General features: G+C 49.5%; 2 protein-coding genes across 47 annotated transcripts in view; one reads left to right on the forward strand and one right to left on the reverse strand.

Moving 5' to 3' along the window:
• Nucleotides 1-15,778, forward strand: part of LOC126943623 (cytochrome b-c1 complex subunit Rieske, mitochondrial) — a 1,156,760-nt gene that overhangs the window by 991,350 nt on the left and 149,632 nt on the right. The window lies entirely within an intron of this gene.
• The window catches only part of POP4 (POP4 homolog, ribonuclease P/MRP subunit), a 619,906-nt gene that overhangs the window by 230,561 nt on the left and 373,567 nt on the right, over nt 1-15,778 (reverse strand). The window lies entirely within an intron of this gene.

Consider the following 15,778-nt stretch of genomic DNA (forward strand, 5'->3'; position numbering starts at 1 on the left):
GAGGTGGGCGGATCCTTTTTCTGACTATAGGGTCATGAATCCTTCCCCTGCTGGACAAGCCCAAGCCCAGCCAGAGAGAAAACCCTGAGGCTGGACTTGGCAGTAATTAGCATCAGGCTAAAAGGGCTCATTTGTCTCCACTTTGTCTTTGGCACAGCAGCTCTGAGACCACAGTTGCTGTGAAAGATGGATCCGGAACTGTCATTCAATTACATACATGTCCACTGTGCCTGATTATTAAGCCTTTATAAAATCAATTCTTTATGGCCTTTTAATCAAGAGCAGATAAACAAGGAGAAGGAGCTTGGGGACAGTCTCAAAGAAAAGTCCAATTACCTCCTGGAGGAGGCTGTAGATGTTCCCAGCCCCAGAATTCCAGGAGGCAGGGAGCCCCAGGTCACAGAGGGCAAGGGCCTGGCTCTCACAGGGGCAGGGAAGGAGCGTGGGAGGGGAAGAGGAGGGGAGGAAGAAAACAGAGCAGGGAGGGTGCAGCAGTGATGTGGTGAGGGCGGCGGGGGGAGCAGGTGGCAGGTAAGTGCTAAGTGATTTCAGATGAAAACTGGAGTGTGTAAATCCTGATTCTTCTCACTGTTGTACTTAAGATTGTTGTTGTTCGTGGCTGGGCACTGGTGGCCTTGTTGCTGGCGAGGAGCTCCTGGCCTGTGGTCAAAAAACTCCCGCCTCTAAAACTCAATGGTAAGACTGCTTTTTGGTTCTCACTGGCAGGTGCTGGTCTGTGCAGATGTTTGCCCTGACTTGCAGTGAAATGAGGAAAACAGACGAGTTATTTTTTGCATAGCTATACTTATTCAATTAGAGTTTTTCCTAAGTTCCGACCTTTTCCACCCCTTTGGCCTTACATTGCCCTTTCCCTTGTGAAATGACGGTGATTGTAAATGGTTGTTGGCTTGGCAGAATAAAACACTTTCAAAGGTGTCCGCCACCGTAGCCTTCTGAAGTACTGGCATCCTTTCTCCTTTCTTGGTAGGAACCAGTTCTGCTCGGATTTCCTTTGGCGTCCCCAAGCAGGCTGGCCCTGGCCTCCTTCTCTCCCCTGTAGAATGGGGCACCCCTCAGGTGTCTGGTGAGGAAAGCAGTTTCCCTGGAGACTTCCTGCTGGGCAGGCATTATGAATGCTCACAACACCCATGCTTAATCCTGAAGTCATGAGCAGAGCAAGAATTAAGTCCCCAGACTCACAAATGGAGAAGTAAAGCTCAGAGAGGTTCAGCCACAAACCCAGAGTCCCGCACAGCTGGAGGCAGAGGGAGGATGAGAGCCATAGTGCCTCGGCCTTGCAGCACCCAGAGGACAGTATCCTGCGGCCCAGAGCAAAGACCAGTTGGCCACAGTGGCGCATGCTGTAATCACAGCAATTTGGGAGGCCGAGGTGGGATGATCACTTGAGACCAGGAGTTCGATACCAGCTCAGGCAACACAGCAAGAACCCCCGCCTCTACAAAAAATTAAAGATGAGCCAGGTGTGGTGGCAATTGCCTCTCGTCCCAGCTACTCAGGAGGCTGAGGAGAAAGGATTGCTTGAGTTCAGGAGTTGGAGGCTGCAGTGAGTTTGATTGCATCACTGTACTCCAACCTGGGTGACAGAATAAGACCCCACCCAAAAAAATAAAATAAAACTTATAAAAGCAAAGGCCCTGGGATCCAGCCTCCAGTGTTGGGTTCTGTCTGTTCCGCTTGCGCGCTCGTGGTCCTGGCTGAGGCCCTTCCTCTCCAGACAGATTTCCTCTCCTGGCACATGACATAATAATAATGATGCAAATGTGTGCAGCACAGGGAACACTGGCTTAGCACATGCTCTTTGTTTTGAGATAGAGTCTCGCTCTGTCGCCCAGGGTGGAGTGCAGTGGCATGATCTCGGCTCACTGCCACCTCCACCTCCCGGGTTCAAGTAATTCCCTTGCCTCAACCTCCTGAGTAGCTGAGATTAAAGGTGCCTGCCACCACATCTGGCTAATTTTTGTATTTTTAGTAGAGATGGTTTCACTATGTTGGTCAGGCTGGTCTCGAACTCCTGACCTCAGGTGATCTGTACACCTTGGCCTCCCAAAGTGTTGGGATTACAGGCGTGAGCCACGGCACCCGGCCCGGCCTATGCTCTTGATAAGACTAGTCCCTTTCGAATTTCCCCAGCACAGACAGTGACACAGGAGGGGTGGTGGTCATTTGTGCTGTTACCAAATGTGCCTGGATTCTTGCTCCCTGGGCACTGGGTGGGATGCACTCTCGGCCCCTCTGGGTGAGTGGCTGGGTAGGGCCATGTGAAATGAGTCAAGGGGATCCTAGGGGATGAGCCGTGGAGGAAAAAATGATGTGTGTCACTTCTGGGTGGCACCTCATAGCCAGTGCCTGCTTTGCTCCCTTCTGCCTTCATCATTGTGGACTCACACGTGGAGACAGAGCTTCCCCAGCCTGAGCCCCTGAGGGTGAAGAGGACCACAGTCCTCCCGACTGACCCCTGTGGTACACTCGGTAAAACAGGGATGCCCTTCACTGTGGTAAGCCCTGGGGATGTTGGGGATGTTTGTCAGCGCAGTTTGAATCAGCTTCCATAGACTGATGAAGAAAACAAAGCCATGAGTGAAGGGATTGCTATCAGCGCCCTGGGTTCTTGCAATCTCCCAGGATAGGACTCAAGATGGATCGCCGGACATTGCCCTACAGGAAAGAGAAAGTTTCATTTAGCTTATGCACAAGGGAAGCCAGCACTGCAAAAGGGCAAAGGACGGACTGCTCTGGAGGGTAGCGTGTGGGCCGGTTCTTTCGGGAAGGGTTTCGTCAGGGCATGGATAGGAGGTTTCTCTAGTACTTGTGCACTGGTTCTACATCCTTCTTCATACATCGCATGTAACATGCGCATTTAAATCTCCACCCTGGGTGTGGCTTTTAGCATGAAAAGCAGGAAAAGGCCACTATAAAGTGGGTAAGTCCAACCGCACATGGGCAGAGGAAGTCCCTAACTCCCCAAGGCAGGAGCTCGTGGCTCATGCCTTCTTGGGTCTTTGTTGCTGGTTGACTAGGAGTTAGGTAAGCTATAGCATAAGTAAGTGGTTTTTGTTTTTTTCGCTAAGCCACATTCAAACAGGAAACCAGCCTGACAGCCTATCTCAATTTTAGGACCTGGGTGAGGGGTGAGACTGTGCACAGGAAAAGTTAGTTTTTGCTGAGATGTGCCTCCTCCGGTCTCCTCCATTCTGAAATGCCTCTGCTTCTTTGGGGGACCTGCCAAGGACCCTCGAAGCTACCGCAGCAGCCAGGTTGGAAGCTGAGGGACTTGGCTTGCTATGAGCTTAGCATCAGAGTTTAGCAAACAGTGAGGCATACTTAGTGCAAGGCTGAGCGTGCTGACTGTACTTTCCATGGAGCAACCCCACAGTCCTCAAACCACAGCTGCAGGGGCTCCACATGTGGCTGGGAATGATAGGAGTGGCTTTCTCTGCAGCTCTAAGTACCAGGGCCCAGCTCCGTCCCTGGAGTTCCATGCCAGTGAGAAACAATAAACCACACAAGTAGCCGTTAGTGGGAAGTGCTGTTATTAAGACAATAAAACTAGGTGATGGGACAGAGAGAGACTTGAGTGGGGAGGGCAGCTACAGATGGATGTCCTGGGAAGGTTTCTCTGAGGAGGCGACTTGCAGGGTGAGAAGGAACCAGCCAAGGAGAAAAGCAGGCAAGGAGGGATAGTCAGGGTTTGTGTTGCACTAAGCTGCTGTTACAGACCCTAAGTGAGTATGCACTGTGTGCCAGGCTCTGCGCTGGGTGCTAGGGAGACAGTCATGAACAGGCAACAGAGATGTGGCCTCAAGGGGTCCACAGATTAGGGGATGCAGAGATACAGACACAACCGCAGGTAACCATCCTGGCTGAGCTGCCAGCCATGCCTCACACAGCTAATCCTGGCAGAGCCTTAGCAAGGGGCACCGCACCACGGTTGTCATTATATAGAAGAGGAAACTGAGGGCCAGAGGGTTGGGTAACTGCCCAGGGACTGTGCTTACTGGAAGGAGTGGGACCTTGCCAGCGGTGAGGTATTCCCAGGGCCAAGGGGTGGGCTGGGGGCAGGGTAGAGGAGCTGAGCCATTCCCAGGGCCGAGGGGTGGGCTGGGGGCAAGATAGAGGAGCTGAGCCATTCCCAAGGCCGAGGGGTGGGCTGGGGGCAAGATAGAGGAGCTGAGGCATTCCCAGGGCCGAGGGGTGGGCTGGGGGCAAGATAGAGGAGCTGAGGCATTCCCAGGGCCGAGGGGTGGGCTAGGGGCAAGATAGAGGAGCTGAGCCATTCCCAGGGCCGAGGGGTGGGCTGGGGGCAGGGTAGAGGAGCCTCTGTGCACACTCTGCAGGAAGCAGACCAGCTAGGCTTATGCTCACAGGCTGCTCCTGGGTGGCTCCCAGAATCCCACTGCTCGGGGGGACAGCTCAGGGCTACCCAGGGCAGGGGGTGTTAGTACTCTCAAGAACTGAGCCTTTTTCCCTGGGGAGTAGCGATGGAAGGGATGGATGAAAGAACACACAAAAATAGGACTGAGGGTCAGGAGGCCCCAGTGGCTGCCCTTATTGCCGGGTGGATCCTCTCAGTGCCCTGAACCAAGTCCCGGTACAACCTCCTGCACCCTCCGGGAGCTCAACTCAGCTTCCATGAGCAACGGATAAGTCATTGTGACATATGGATCATTTGGGGGCAGAAGCCTCCCTAGTTCTCCACCATGAACACCATGAACCATGCTGATAAATATTAATTTCTGCAAATAAGCACCATTGGGGTCTCCTTTGCCTGAGAATGTAAAAGACAATCCTCCCTCACTCTTCCTGCTGGGCTGAAGGCAGGTGGGGTTGCTCCCATCACCTCCTTCAGGAAGTGAGTGCTCAGCATGTTTTCACGTGAGAGCCACACCTCCTGCTCAGACGGGGCAGAGCCAGTAGATGCCGGTGGTGGAAACCAGGGCCTGAGGGATGCTGTTCTTCTTGGGCACCACCCTTCAGAGGGACAGACTCCACATTCACTGCTGCCAGCTTAGAGACCAGAGTGTGCTGAGAAGGGCAACAGCAGAGGTTGCTGTTGGTGCCTCGGCCAGGCGAGAGCAGAAGATGATGGTGGGGGAAGGCATCCTACAAGTTTAGGCAGGGGAGGGGAGGCAGGATGTGGCATTTGGGCTGGTGTGGGAGGGCCACCTACAGAGGGCCACACTTTGCTTTGGGATTCCCTTGTTCTCCCTCCAACACCGCACCCCGGCTTTTGCAGCGCTGTGAACTCTGCTTTGGAGACAGGGCCCAGTTGCTTGGATCTTGTTCTGACTCCTCACTGTGGGCAAACCTAGCAAATGTTTCCAAGATCTCATGTGTCATGCAGCATGGAAGAGGATGCAAGGTGGAGGCTGATGGGAGTGGGACGTGAGCCATGTAGGAACCATGATGACCACATTCATCCCGGCCTGGACATTCTCTGTAGCCAATGGGGCAGGGCCTCCATCATCATGCTTGATCCTCAAATGGCCCTACTTACACCAACATTGCCATTTATAGACAGTAAACAAACCAGGGCAGAAGGAGTCTTTGGGACGTTAAATCCCACATGCCCAGAGACATGCAAGCCCTCCCCACTTGCCATCACATTTTTCCTCCCCACAATGGGCTTTCCATAGAACTCTCCAGAAAGTCTGGGTCTAGGTGCATTGCTGCATGGTTAATTGTCAGGTGCCATTGAGAACCTGCACACTGGTCATTCTGGAGTAAATAAAGGAAACCGTTTCCAGGTGACCTCAGCCCCACGTAGTGCTTTTAGGATGTGAGGTGTAGGTGCTCTGGCACTGGAGCTGAGCGACAGATTGGGAATGCAGGAAAGCTGCATCCACCCACACCAAGGGAACCGAAACACAGCTCGCTTGCAAGTGTGCCTTAGGAGCCAGCCTCCAAGCCTTCCCAAACCCTTTGGAGTTAATAGGATTTCCAAGAACATCTGCTTTGATGTATTGTCCATTTTGCATCTAAATGTTGTATAATGGCAGCTGTTGAGAAATCATGAGCATCAGCAGTGCTGAAAGCCCATGGAAATCACACCCCTGGCGGCAACTGCAGGTGAGGTTGGACTGTCTGCCAAAGGGGATGTGGACCTGACCCTCACTGAAGGTTTCATGAAGTGGGGCCCTGTCTGCTGCTCGTTGGCTGGGGAATTTTTGCAACTATCCAAATGCACCCTCTTGTTTATGCTCTGAAATTTCCTGCAACTTTACTTTTATTCTAAGAATTGCAAAGCAACAGCTAAGAAATGGGTAAGAAGAACACGAATATGAGCTGTGATTCCACAGTTTTAGGGCCAAGGGGACGTGCCCTGACAGCAACCAGGGGAATGACCAGAGTCTTGCTGAGAACCTGGCATGAAGGCCTGACCTCATAACCTCACCCGTGGGAACTGCAAGGCGCTGAGACATCTCCAACTTCTGCTGCAGCTATCTTCCTTCCCACTCCTGGACCTGCTGCCTTCTTGGCTGCCCCTGTGTCCTGGGCATGGCAGGCCCAGTTCCACCTCAGTCCAGATTGCACCTGCCTGCCTTTTGTGTGGCTCAATTTTTCTCATCTATCATATATTGACTTGGAGTCATTGCAGAGATGCCCTCTCTGACCACATCATCTAAAAGAGCCCAGGATTCTTTATTCCCTTATCCTGCCTACTTTTCCTCCATTGCATTGATCACTACCTAAAATCACACGTCTTTTATTTGCTCTTTTGTTTATTGCACACAGCTCCTCTGAAAACGTGGGTTCTATCTTGGCAGCCAGGGTCTGCCTTTGGGTAGATATCCGTCCAGCAAGCGTGAGTGGACAAGGCTGCCATTGCCTGCAAAGTTGGGCTAGGACCCCTGGAGTCAGGAGAAAGGAACCCTACAGAGTCAGGGCTGGAACTGCCAAGACCCTGGGCTGAGGGACCATGTGGTTTGCTTCTTGAGGCCTCGATTTTCTGTTTGATAAAATCTGAAAGGAATGATTTGCTCAGGGCCCCTGGGCGTTTTCACACTCAAGAAACAGTCATCTGATCTGACATTTTCTGCAGGGATTCAGGTGGAACGTGAAATAACTGAAAACATTTTCTTTTAGTTAAATATTTTGAATGTATTAGGGGGATTATATATATATATGTTTATTTATTTATACATATATTTTTATATATTTATACATATATTTATATTTATATATTTATAAATATATTTTTAATATTTTTGTATATTTATATATATATACACACACACATTTATACACACACACACATATAAACTCATAAATTAAGGCTTTAGTTTTGTGAGGCTAAAGTATTTGAGGATTTCAAAAACACATTTAATTCAAAGAAAAGTCTAAAGCAGGACTTTGGAAACTGGACCATGGACCAAATCCGGCCCACTGCCTATGTTTGCACATAGGTTTTATTAGAGCATAGCCATGCTTATTCGTTTACATACTGTCTATGGTTTATTTGGTGGTATTATGGTGGAGTTAAGTAGTTGTGACAGCGACAGTACTGCCTGCAGAGACTAAAGCATTTACTATCTGGCCCTTACAGAAAAAGTAAATAGCAAACAACTGGAAACAAAAATCAAGGAAATTCGTGAGAGGTGAAGAGCTGTCTTCATTGGTCAGCAGGGCAGTGGGAGCTGAGCCTGCACACTGGTCATGCCCCATCTGTTTTGAGTACAAAGCCTCCTGCTGGGTCTCTGCCAGGATGGTGGGGCCAGATTCTGCTGCACCCACCTGAATGCTCTCCCCTTGTTTAGGGGCTCAAAATGTCCCTCTGGCCCCACCGTCAAGGCCAAGTTGGAAATAGAGTCAGTTGAGCAATCAGAAGGAGGGTAGATTTATCAGGCAATTCAAGACCTTCAGGGTGGAGTTATCCGCTAGCAAAAGGAAAGGCAGAGAGTCAGGAGACCTGTGGCGTCTGGGAAAGTGAACATCACGCTGATGCTGGACCAAGGGCTCATAGCCAAGGACAGGACATGCCAGGGTGCACCCTTCTCTTTTCTGTTTGTGCCTTATGAGGAAACTGCAGCTTTATGAGCAAGTCAGTGATTTTAGAAACCCCTAACAACATCAAGGCAACTTTTCAGATATCCAGAGAGACCACTTCTCAGAAAGAAAGTTCATTTTTAAAATTTTTTATTTGATTTATTTTTTGAGACGGAGTCTTGCTTTGTCACCCAGGCTGGAGTGCAGTGGCACAAACTCAGCTCACTATAACCTTGATCTCCTAGATTCAATTGATTCTCCTGCCTCAGGCTCCCCAGTAGCTGGGATTACAGGCATGCGCTGCCACCATGCCTGGCTGATTTTTGTACTTTTAGTAGAGACAGGGTTTCTTTCGCTATGTTGTCCAAGCTGGTCTTGAACTCCTGACCTCAAGTGATCTGCTCACCTCGGCTTCCCAAAGTGCTGGGATTACAGGCATGAGTCACCGTCCCCAGCAAGAAAGAAAGTTCTTGGTCCCCAGGAAAAGAGTTCCAAATGGGCCTCGAGTGGGGCTGGAGGGGAAGGAGGAGGCCATTGTGATTAAAAGGAGGTGGCCCAGGTCAGCCAGAGCGCCCACAGCCTCGCACATGAATGGTAATTATACTCGGAGCAAACGGCTGTTTGGAAGAATGACATAATAAAACTCCCAAACTGGTCGGTGTAATTTCCCCTGGCACCCAGCATGCATGAATAACACACGCAGTCAAACAGAAGAGTAATCAGATGAAATATTCCTTTAATAATACGTTTGCCAGATCAAATATTAAAAATAGGAGACGGAGAGAAGGAGCAGCCATCTCCCCGGTGGTATCAGTTCCATAAATATTGCTTCATTAAGCTGTCTGTGTCGGTTCAAAGAGATGGATTTGGAAATGTGGCCAAGGTTCCAGACTGCTTGTTGCCATGAGGCGGAAGAGTCCCCGCTGCCAGCGTCACCTCGCCTCCCCACGCTGCGCTCCCCGCCACAGTGCGGGGCCATCAGTTAACAGCCGGAGCTGGCCCGACATCTGCCCAAAGGACGTGTGTTTATTTATCTGGAGTCAAGCCTCTTCCATCGGTGCACCAGTGGCTTCCATCCCAGCCAAACAGCGGGGAATTAATAATGATGGCATTTGACTTTCTCAAGACCTTCCCTTGACAAAGTTTGCATTTGTCTTACTGGCATCTCTCTAAGGTCGGAGGTAGGATGGAGATGGCGAAGGCTCTGTTGGTTACCCAGGTCTGTGTTCTGTAAGGAAGCAGCTCAGGGTGAAAGCTGGGTCCTTCCAGGCCCTGGGCTTTGACAGAGTGGTGTACGCAGGGATGGAGGGGCTCCTTGGTGAGGGTAAGCAAAGGATTTGGAGGGTTGAGCTGTATCTCAATTTTAGGTCGCAAATATTTGCTGTTGGGTCCAAGCTCCATGCTACTGGATAGGAAGAGTAATTACTTAAAAATCAATTGTCAGGAATAATCCTTTAAATATAAATGAGACGTGGCTGGGTGTGGTTGCTCACACTTGCAATTCCAGCCCTGTGGGAGGCCAAGGTGGGAGGATCCCTTGAGTCCAGGAGTTTGCAACCAGTCTGGGCAACGTGGTAAGACTGTGTCTCTAGAAAAAAATTAAAAATTACCCAGGAGTGGTGGCACACACCTGTAGTCCCAGCTATTCAGGAGGCTGAGGTGGGAGGATGGCTTAAGCCCAGGAGGTCAAGGCTGCAGTGAGCTATGATCACACCATTGCACTCTAGCCTGGGTGACACAGCAAGATCCTGTCTTTAAAAAATAATAAAAATAATTAATGCGATGCATTGTCTTGACTCAGGCTATCTATGCCTGTCAATAACTGCAGGAATGTTTGGATTTTGTGTTAGGGATATAGGACTAGTCAACTCCCAAAGATGCTGATGTGGGGTCTAACTAACTGACCAATGATGAGCCTCTATTGTCTTATGTATAAAGAACGTTGATTCCTAAGTTTTCGAAATCATTCTTCTCAACTTCATATCTGTCCTGTGCTAAAACACTGTTTTTGGGAAATAGAGCTCGGAAAACAACTTAAAGGGTTGAATTTGGTCAAATCTTATTTGATCTTCAAAGGCCAAAGAGCTGGTTTGACTGAACATTAAGCATTTAAAAAATGAAATGTTACATAAATATATATAAAATACATACTATGTGTTAGGCTCCATAGATGTTTTAGCAACTTCTGATGACTTCTAGGATGAATCTGACCTGGACCTTCACCAAATGCTTCACTCTGGTGGGGTGTGTGAGGGGTCACTGTCACGGGTGCCCCCTAAGCTTTGCGTCTTCCTTTTGTCTGTAGCTCGAGGCCGGTAGATGCCATGCTTCCTATCTGCTTATGTTTATCCTGAAACAGTTTCCACATTCACATTCTGCTTCCCCAGCCACCTCCCCTTCTAACTCTAGGACCCCAGGATTAGGAGAGGCTAGACAGGAACAAAGATAAGGCAAGTGATGCTGTCAGAAGACCAGACACACTCCCTCTACCTGCATACACACTTCCCACCCAGGACCACCCAGATGCTATGGGTCAACTTGTCACAGGGACCATCCTCTATGTACTGAAACTTTGAGGGATTTGCCTATGGAAACTTTCGGGGGTGCTTAGCAGTCCCTATGGCTCTAGGTGGGGGTGCTTCACACCAGGCACAAGCAACATGCTCCTCTCCTCTCACTGCATCCAGTGAGCTAAGTCCTGCCTGCACTTCACTTAGAAGGGCTTCTCTGGGCCAGCTGCAGTGGCTCACGTCTGTAATCCCAGCACTTTGGGAGGCTGAGGCGAGCAGATCACTTGAGGACAGGAGTTTGAGACTAGCCTGGCCAACATGGTGAAACCCATTTTCTACTAAAAATAAAACATTTAGCTGGGTTTGGTGGTGCATGTCTGTAATCCCAGCTACTCGGGAGACTGAGACAGGAGAATCACTTGAACCTGGGAGGTGGAGGTTGCAGTGAGCCAAGATAGAGCCACTGCACTCCAGTCTAGGCGAAAGATCGAGACTCTGTCTCAAAAAAAAAAAAAAAAAAAAAAAAAAAAAAAAAAAAAAAAAAAAAAAAAGAAAAGAAAAGGAAAAAAAGAGCTTCTTTGATGGTCCTGCCCATCTGCCCATGCATTCCCCCCCTTGGCAGACGATGCTGTCGCATGCCCCTCCTAGATCCCCTTTGGCCTGCACCATGCACACACAATTTGGTTCCTGCCGTAAGTGCCAAGACTCTGCTGAGGCCTTTTCTCTGGCTGCAGGAACCTGCTTTGCTACCTGCATGCACGGCTGGCTGGAACTGTCCTGGAGTCAACACCTCCAAGAGTAGCCCTCAATCAATGCTGGCAAGAGTCGGTGGATAAATGCCCCAGCTCCTCTGCCCCTTGTATGCAGCCATTGTGAAGTGTGGTCCCCAGCAAGATTTTGCTCTGGCTGCTTGCAACAGTAACCTGCTCTCTAATATACCCTCTGTGGGCTTTCTGCTCCTGGCTATCTCACCCTCTGCTCTATCATCTGTGGGCCCTGGGATCATCTCCTAACACACATCTTGCTAGGAATCCTTGTATCAGTCTCTTTCTCTGGGGAGCCCAGCCGAAGTAACTGGTCCTGTGAATTCATTGGACACTGAGTCCTGCCAAGGACCCTTATTAATGCTGAATACACCATGCTTGGATTACGCAGTGTGCCCTGATCGCCAGTGCTCAGATACTAAGTCCTTCCTCAGGGCTCGTTTCTGACGTCTCCTTCTCCAGGAAGCCCTCCTGCACATTCGAGGGGATTCCACTGGCCCTCCCTCTGCTTCCTCATGGCACATGGCTTGTGCCCCTAGAGTAGTGGCTATTTGGTCTGTTTGGTGATGGACTTGGTTGTATGTACCTTGGCCTCCCCACCACCCCAACCCCCAGGACTGTGTGCTCTGGGTCTGTGTCTGCAATTTAGGACCAGAGATTCCCCACTCAAAAGCCTGGAGGGTCCAGTCAAATAACAAATACCAAGTCCTGTGGGCCAGGAGTTTATTGCAGGGGAGCATGGGCCCTGGGATAAACCTGGAGGGCAAGCCATACGTGTGTTTCAATTGAAAACTGATAAAAAAAAACTGTGCCTAGCGGACACAGAACACCTGTGGGGCTGGATGTTGAGTTGAATGAAGCTGCCTTTCACACTTCTTGAGGCCAGAGGGTTTGTGTTTCTCATCATAGCCTGACAGCCCTGACACCTGGCAGCCACTGCATAGAGAGGGTGTGTCATAGGAGTTGTGTCAGGATAATGGAGAGAGTGAAAGGCCTGGGGCCAGGAAGGAGCCTGGATGGAGAGAGAGTCCGTCCCCGACTCAGACACCAATGTGGAAGAATAGCACGGCTGCAGGTAGGCCAGGCCACCCCAGGAGCAGGCACATCGTTACCTACAATCTGGTCAGCTCCTTCTTTCTCCTGGGTCTTCCCCAACCAGCACATGGACCAGGAGCTCCAGCCACTTGGGTTTTTCTGTTCCCCTCACACTGCAGCAGCTACAGGGGGATGCAGGTGTTGGTACCTGGGGAATTTCTGGGTCCACCCCTCTGGCTGACCCAAAGTCTGTTTCTGGGATGCTCTGATTTCTGTGGGCCCTGGGGGAGCCCAGAGGCCACATAGAGGCCGTTCCCAGGCCACATGGAAGCTCCATCACAACAAATTCAGTGGGCGTGAAGTATGGGGGGCATTTCCTAAACACTTCAGGGCTGTGGTTACTGGGGATGGAGCCCTGTGCCATGCAGGGGAGAAGAGTTGGCCCGACAAAGGCAGTAAAGGGCTGCTTTACCCGAGAAGCGCCTCCACCTTGCAGAGGACCCAGGCAGATCCAGGGCTTGCTGCTCTGGGCCAGTTCCACTGGACATGCTGGCCCTTCCTGTCTGCAGACAGGACAAGGGGAGGCTCGGCACTCTGTGGTGCTTGGCAGTGGTCTGGAAAGAGACTGAGTGCATCCGTGTGGTCTGGCCTCTCATCTCTGGGGACCCGGAAGTCCCTGAAAACTCCCGTCCTGGTGATATCCTGGCAGCTTTGCTCAGTTTAGCATCAGGGTTCTGCCTCCCAATTGCAGGGTCTGCAGGTTGAGGGGAAGGGGACTCCCAGAGGGGCAATGTTGCCCTTGGGTGTGGTTGAATAGGAAAGCTGCTCCCTAGGCCCAATACGGGAAGGAGGCCCTAGGGCAAGTGTCTACTGCCTGTACTCATGAAAGGAAGCACCTCCTTCTGTTATTGGCTGAAAAGTCTGGACTGTGAGTTTTTTTCATTGAGCAAAATGCACAAATAGAGCAACAAAACTTGAGCTAGTGGCTCAAAAGCCCCGATTGGAATGCTCTTTAGAGTTTTTCTTAAGCTAGAAGAATTTGGTAACACCCCTAGATACTCTTTAGAGGCCTCCAATTGGTTACACTCTATGCAAATGAAGGACTGGCCCATGATCAATCAGAGGTATTTCCCATTTGTGATGTAGGGGAGACGGTGTTTTGTAGAGGGTGGGGTCTCTGACCTCTTGTCTCTTGGGCATGGAGAGGTGGGGTTTTCCTTTTGGTCCAGTTCCAAGAAGCCACCCTCGGGTTGGCTTTAGGCTTGTTGTCTCCAGACCCTATTCCCCTGTCTCAATTCTGGAGCACGGGGTACCAATCATGGGGAATTGACAGCTCAAAAGACGCACCTCCCCAGGCCATGCCGGGTGATGCCAAGCTTTATGGAGGGATGCAGACACTGTCTGGAGGCCAGTGGCCTTGCCATCTGCAATCAGAGAGAGGTTGCCCACTTGCCAGCTACCTAAGGGATGGTCTCCCTTCCCCTGATGGTGGCTCCATGGGGCCACTGTGTCCACACTCCATGAGCTGTGTCTCCCAGCCATCTCGGGGGTGTGTTCTACATGAAAGAACAACATGTCTAATTGTACAGCGTCAGTTCACAGAATTCGTCACACAGACCTATCCATTAGGTCTAAACCATTCCTAAAAGCATTCAGGATAATATATCATCATTTTGTATTAAATGAAGAGGCAGCCCCTTTCTCAGAATGGCTGTTCCCTCGTAATTATGATAAATGGAAAATCCCGGACAGGTGAATTTTAATAGGCATCCAAGTGCACTCAGATTAATTAGATTACATTTTTAAAAACTTTCCTCTTTTGCTCCATAAATCTAAATGGGGGTCTCTAAAAGATAATAACCTTCCACACACTAAAATGCATTATGATGTCATAAAAGATTATTGATGCACATATGCAGTTAGACGTTATGTTGGATGCAGCAGAATGGCGTAAAATGTGACTGGAGCTGTTCTGAAGCACATGTTTGCTGACCGTGGTTAGTGGGACTCCTTGGCCAAAGTGTGCAAGGCGAGCGAATGGGAGGAGCTCAGTGCACATTTCCACTTCTGAGTGGATCTCAAGTCAGTAATATTTCCCTCCCCGGCCCTTTCAAAAGCAGGGGGCTTGATTAGAGACACACCAGCCACTTCTTCTGGCTCTGAAAGAGGTACAGAACACTGTTTTTTGTTTGTCTGTTTGCTTGTTTGTTTGTTTTTTTAGACAGAGTCTTGTTTTGTCACCAGGCTGGAGTGTAATAGCGTGATCTGGTCTTACTGCAACCTCTGCTTCCCGGATTCAAGTGATTCTCCTGCCTCGGCCTCCCTAGTAGCTGGGATTACAGGTGCACACCACCACGCCCGGCTAATTTTTGTACTTTTAGTAGAGACGGGGTTTCACCATGTTGGCCAATCTGGTCTCAAACTCCTGACCTCAGGTGATCCACCTACCTTGGACTCCCAAAGTGCTGGGATTACAGGTGTGAGCCACCACGCCTGGCCCAGAATGCTGTTTGACAGCCAAAAAGGGAATCATGCGGTGGGAAAGAGCAGTATCATCAGATAAGTCTTGGGATTGGGGAGACATTAATGTCACCTTCAAGTCCTGCCTTCCTTTCCTACCTCTGATCCTGTTTCTTATAATTTCTTTTTTATTCACTTTTGTATTTAATTATTGCTACATAATAGTTGCACATGTTTTTGGGGTACATGTGATATTTTGATACAAGCATATGATGTGTTGTGATCAGATCAGAGAAACCAGGGTATCCATCACCTCAAGTATTGATTATTTCTTTGTGTTAGGGACACTCCAGTTTCGTTCTTTTAGTTAATTGAAATATACAATAAATTGATTTCTATGGTGATAAAAGAAATGTTCTGCCATGGGGGACACGTAACATCGGTCTTTATGGAAAGTTTAACATTTGGAAAGAGCTAAATGGCAGACAAAGATCCCGAGGAAGGAGAAGATGCACTGAGAGCTCAGTTGATCACACTCGTAGCCCTTGACAGTTACCAGCGTAGGAACCCTGTGCTGGGCCAGCAGCATCTCAGCTGGTCTCAAACCCCCTTAAGACACACACTGCTGTCCACTTGGAAACAGTAGGAAAATGAGGCTCAGCATGAGAAAGTTGTTGGCCAGATTTAGTAAATTAAAATCAGAGCACTCAGTTACTTTTGCATTTTAGATAAACAATGGATAATGTTTTAGTATGTGTTATATGTGGAAAATTATTTGTTATATATCTGAAATTCAGATTTAGTTGGATGTTTGTGTTTTACCTGGTAACTCTGGCCCAACGGCAAAGCTACATAGCTGTTAATTGGCAGCATCAGGACTTAAATCCACTCCGGTGTGGTCATTTCTGTGGTTTTGCCATAAATTTCCTGCCTAACTGGTCACCAAACTACATATCAAGGTTACTGTCTTTCATTAAACTGGGGGCTGTGGTAGCAAAAACACCA

This window comes from Macaca thibetana, chromosome 19 (genome assembly GCF_024542745.1).
Source record: "Macaca thibetana thibetana isolate TM-01 chromosome 19, ASM2454274v1, whole genome shotgun sequence".
Classification (NCBI taxonomy): Eukaryota; Metazoa; Chordata; class Mammalia; order Primates; family Cercopithecidae; genus Macaca; species Macaca thibetana.